Below are 5,869 nucleotides of genomic sequence, written 5' to 3' on the forward strand. Positions count from 1 at the left end.
GACTCTGCTGTAGAAAATCCGTACAAAATTAAAAAAAAAAAAACTTTTTAAATAAAATAAAAATGTGCAATTGAATGAAGATTTCAAAACACAAAACCAGGAGACGGGTGCTCAAAATATCATCCGATACCAGCCCCCATCAGAGTTAATTATTGGTATAAAGAGTCATCGAGTCATCTTATGCAAATCCTCGCTCGAGAAATAAAAATGGGAGTTCGGTCAACATATAGTCAAGAAATAAAATTGACTTATCGATCAAAATGCGTTGCTGTCCCGATATGAACTCTACTCTGTATGTGCGGGATATGGGATACATGTTCAAAAATCAGTGATGTACGCATATGAGTCCTTACGAAATAATTTCACAATAGTAAAAAATTTCTTAGGAAAAAGAGTAAATTGTAAAGAAGCTCTTGGGCCACCCAAATAAATTCCGTGGAATAAAGAGGAGGAAAGTTTTTTTTTTGAGAATCTCTGTACATCTTTAGGCCTTTTTTTAAGCATGTAAAGAATTTCATATAAACCCTAGTTCTTACTGTGATAATTACTCGTATACTGAACAAATATCGAAAATTCCCCACAAAAATCCCCAAATTTGTGGAAATTCCCCACCAAATCCCCAAGTCCCCAACTCAAAAATTTTGTCCCCATCCACGAAAAAATATCCCCGATTTGGGGAAAAATCCCCAATACTGGCAACACTGGTTGCCGGGGATAAATTGTAACACAAAGGCATAGTGACACAGATCACAATGAAGAACATTTTGTTAAGGATTTTGTTAGTGAGAGCAAAGTGCTTAACAAATTGTGTTGTCGTACTGCAGCGGGTGGCAGCATCCAACCAACAATGCATATCAAGTAGGTGTGGATGGATGAATGGATAAATGAATGAATGGATGGTGCATTGCATGCATGGTCCTTTGGGTTAAAGATGTTAGTTTGCATGTGCATCGTTCGCGTGAATATGAGTGCTACTCTAAGTAAACACATGTTAACACTTACACACTTGTACATATGTTAACATTGTTGTATAAGCATAAGGCTTTACATTGAATGGGTATATCCCTACATATGTGTGTTTGTGGCGATGGATGAGTTGGTGGGTGCGTGTGCATGTGTATTTCCAAGCCTAAAACATTGTTAAAACAGAAACAGCCTGGAAGCCAGATATTAACTCGAACAGATGTTTATGCATATATCCATACAAAAATTTCAATCTCCAAGGCATTTTTCAAAAGACCGTAAAGACATGAATCCTTAGATGGGATATTTTGTCTCCCACAAGGCCATACATAAGGATGTAATGGAAAATGGTGAATTTAAATTTAATCTATGCGATATATTTTCAAATTAAGAAAAATATAACCACCACCAAGTGCTGGGTACCTCACTTTTTGGTATAGATATTGACAATCATAAGTAGGAATTATATTCAGACTCAAAATTTGTTCTTTTACAGTAATAAACTTTTCGCCTCCGAGTTAATTATGGCTTCATAGCGGCTGCATTAGTTTTTCGATTTTTTAAAAATTTTTGGAAAAATGAGATTTTTAAACTTTTAAACGTTGGATATATTTTCAAGATAAGAAAAATATTACTACCGCTATACGGTTTGTTATAGCCTTCATTTTTTGGTGGTGTATATTTTAACATTGGTAAGTAGGAATGGTATTCAGACTCAAAAAATTAGTTTTTCGATTTATAAAAAAAAATTGGAAAAATAAGCTTTTTAACTTAAAAAAAAAACAAACAAACATTAAAATCCTTCGACTGTTGTTCATTAGCGTAGTTAGAACATTTTCCTAGGGGAGCTATAGTCCCCTAGCAAAAAATTAATATACTGAAGTTATAGGTTCAATTAATATTTTATAAAAATGAATAAAAAATCAGACTTCAACATAACTAAACAATTAATTTATAAAAAAGCAACTAAAAGTAGTTCCACACTTTTTCCCAGCAATAAAATTGTGGTGTTGTTCTAAAGGCACAACGTTAAAAGCACTTCCAAAAATGTCTTCACAAAGAAGTTAATTATTTTAACTACGCAGGAAGTTGTTTTAATTATTTTTTTATAACTCGTTTTTTTCGTATTTTTATCGGATAATTTTTTTAGTAGGTTAAAAATGCTAAAACCATTTTAATATTTTAATAATTTTTGAAAATATTCGAGATCAAATATTTCAGACAAGATTGATTCTAAAAATTTTCTGGAGGGGTCAGCCCCCTCCCCAGAGGCCTTCCTACGCTTATGCTCTTGTTACTCATTTTGAAAATGACCACCCGAAAATTTCTCAACAAGAAGGCTAAGTAGTTTAATATTCACCTATTATGGTTGCATGGCCACATCCACATACACTGAAAAAACTATTTTCGTCATATTATGCAAGCTAAAAATATTAAGGAAATATTAAGGACAAAATATTAAGGAAAAATTTCTTTAAGATAACGGAATTTTTTTTACTTTGAAGTTTACATTATAATTTGTATTTTTTAACTGGCTTTTGTTTGTACGTGAATAGCTTTATTAATATACCGCGAAAAGCGAATAAAAATTTAATAAATGCTATATGTAACCTAATTTTTAATTTTATTGATCCTAGATTTAATGCCAGATAGGTCGCTAAAAAAATTATTTATTTACTTATTAAATATGTTACATCTTTAGTTCGGAAACAATAACAAAATCCTTAAGAGAAGGTCAAAATTTAGGCGACCATGGGTGCCCAGAGGTTTCACTGCAAATGGAAATCTTGTTTACTAAAGGGTGGTTAAAATTTCAAGGGCCGATGTTGAGTTTGAATAAAGCTATTTAGGAAATTATTGTAATTTTATTTTATTATGATATATTGGTATTACACAATTATGTATGGAACAAAATATAGGCCAAATGGGCGCCGCGACCTCGGTGGCATAACTTCATCCGATGGTCCAAATTTTCGATGACGCTGAATTATCTCATCCGTTAATGTGCCGAATTATCTCATCCTTTTGCTCTTGAATTGTTGCTGGCTTATCGACGTACATATTTTCTTTCAAATAACCCCAAAGAAAAAAGTCCAACAGTGTCAAATCACATGATCTTGCCGGCCAATTGACATCGCCATTACGTGAGATAACACGGCCATTGAATTTGTTGCGCAAAAGAGTCATTGTTTCGTTAGCTGTGTGGCAAGCGGCACCGTCCTGCTGAAACCACATATCGTCCATATCCATATCTCCCAATTCGAACCATAAAAAGTTCGTTATCATCTCACGATAGCGAACACCATTCACAGTAACTGCCTGACCAGCCTCATTTTGGAAAAAATACGGCCCGATGATGCCGCCAGCCCATAAACCGCACCAAACAGTCACTCTTTGTTGGTGCATTGGTTTTTCGACAATCACTCTTGGATTCTCATTCGCCCAAATGCGGCAATTCTGTTTATTGACGAATCCACTGAGGTGAAAATGTGCCTCATCACTGAAGATGATTTTCTTCGAAAATTGATCATCCACTGTTGCCATTTCTTGGAACCATTCTGCCCATTCACGACGTCCATGGTTCAAATTGAGTAAGTCTGAAATAGAGAAATGTCAAATAAAATTCGGAAAAAACTTGGCGTTTAGGTGTGGTTCACATTCAACATCGGCCCTTACAATTTAACCACCCTTTATCGCAAGGGCTTGCCGTAGGAACGCATAAGTCGAATATTTACTTTTATAAAAATAGAAAATCAAATTCTGCTTTTGGTACTCTTGCAATAATCGCCTTTGTGTGTGTGTGTGTTTTTTTTAATTTACTAGCTCACCTTAGCTTTGGAGCACAATCGACAAATCGAATTTTTATAATCGAAATTAAATTCTTTGCTTCTTATCCCATTCACTATATAAGATCATGAAAAATCGATCGTCTTTTGCGTACATTCAAAGAAAAAGTTTCAACCAAAACCAAAAGTTTTTTGTCAACTGTGCTTTATTCCCTCTTAACATATATGACATTTTTGATTATTGAAAAATCTTCTCTAACTGGTTCCACTGCAAAACACCGTTTTGACTCGGCTATAAGAATGAGGTCCCGACTTCCAATACATCCCATTACATATCCATCCATTTCTTATTCTAATCTACAGAGACTTATTCCATGGTTACGTGCATTTGCAGTAATACTCCCATGGCATTCATTCATTAACATCCAAGTCACATCACTTTAATCAAACGAAACACTTTGACAAAACATTGTGTCAAAATGGTAGGGAACAATGATTTCTTGACATCTCCATATGACAACATTAGCAAGTCAGTGAGAGAGTTCTTTCCAAGTCAAGTGAACTTAGTTTGTCTGGGAAATTTCGACCACATGCTTGGTGGAAATCTTCATTATTGTCATCAGTAAAGTAAAGTGAATTGAAGTGATTTTCAAAGAGAGGAGGGGAGCCATAACAAAAAAAAAAACTAATGAAATGCGATACATGTATGTGGTAACACCATCACCAAACTGGGAGTAGCACTACATTAGAACATTCCTTCCTTTCTTCGCATCCCATTAGATTAGGCAGACCAATAATTTAGAGAATGTTCCAAAAAAACACAATGAATGACTTGTTGGTGTTAGAAAAGTTAAAGGCTCAAGGGTGGGCTAGACATTCAGACATCCATTTTATGTTGATAAATGGTATTTGGGTATTTAAAGAGACAAATTTTATTTTGATACCATTTATGGTACTCAGCAGGAGTTCTCTGCTTGTATTGCTCTAACAATACCATTACATTTTAATAGTCCACATTCCCTTGAAAGCCCCGTAATGGTGATGTCGATGATTATGAATTTGTGTGTCATATGTGCTTTGTATCCCACCTGACCATAACGTTCGTTTTCGTATTCGATATAGGAATATTCTCGGTTTTTTCTCGAAGAAAACTATCGAAAACGATATCGAGAATGGTTCGAAAAAATTTCGAAAAACATTCATCTGTCGTGCTGTTACTGCCAGCAAACTCTTCGTTTTCGAAGGCTTGCTAGTGATTCGTTAAAGAAGGTTTCGCGATATCTATAATTGATCGTTAACGAATCTATTTCGAATTCGTTTTCGTATTCGATATCATTCCGCTTTCGAAGGGTTTCTATACTGTTTTATTCCCATTTTGTTCCCATTATAAGTTGTGTAGTAAAAGAAAATTTTAAAGTTTGTTTTTATATTATTACAACACAATATAGATAATTATAATACAAAATATAGATATTAGTGTTGCGAACAAAATACTTAAAATATTTACATTTAGGAATATATATTTAAAGTGATTTAAGGCACTGCATTGACTTCTTTGCGCGGAATTTCTTATTAAGCCGGTCGTGGCTATGCCATTCAAAAGGACTATAATCAATGAGTAACATCTTCCTGGATACATCTGAAAATTAAACATGAAAGAAAATTGGTAGTTTTTAAAAGATATATAAATAAATTACTTACCTCTTTTAGATTCGCTAAGACACTTCACCCGCACTTAACAATTTCTTAAACTGAAATGACTTTTTAATCTCTGTCTTTGTCAAAAACAAACATGGCGGAACACCAACAAATAAGCCGAAAAATATTCGTTATTACTTCGAAACAACGAACGTTCGAAATTTTGTTATTATCGAACTTTTCTCGAATAATGTGCGCGTAAATTTATTTCGAAAAATGTTCGCTTTAGCGAACCTACGCCATTTCTCGGCACTTTGGTCGGGTGGGATGTTATGTTCTTTGGGGGTTATTACTATGGATCTGTATGGGTATTTTTCGAAATAAATGGAAATTTACAGCACCAAAAAAAATTGTTGGAGTAAATATAATGTTTACATTAAAGTGGTAAATTGCATTAATTTCCTAGTAGTGGTAGTTGGAAT

At 34.1% G+C, this 5,869-nt stretch overlaps 1 long non-coding RNA gene across 1 annotated transcript; it reads right to left on the reverse strand.

Moving 5' to 3' along the window:
- Positions 1 to 5,158: 5,158 nt before the first annotated feature.
- On the reverse strand, positions 5,159 to 5,590 carry LOC142227592 (uncharacterized). The gene is made up of 2 exons (XR_012719915.1): positions 5,451 to 5,590; positions 5,159 to 5,388 (listed from the first exon to the last, which is right to left on the reverse strand). It is a non-coding gene; the product is annotated as an uncharacterized LOC142227592 (long non-coding RNA).
- Between the last annotated feature and the right edge of the window lie 279 nt (positions 5,591 to 5,869).

This window comes from Haematobia irritans, chromosome 2 (genome assembly GCF_050003625.1).
Source record: "Haematobia irritans isolate KBUSLIRL chromosome 2, ASM5000362v1, whole genome shotgun sequence".
Taxonomy (NCBI): Eukaryota; Metazoa; Arthropoda; class Insecta; order Diptera; family Muscidae; genus Haematobia; species Haematobia irritans.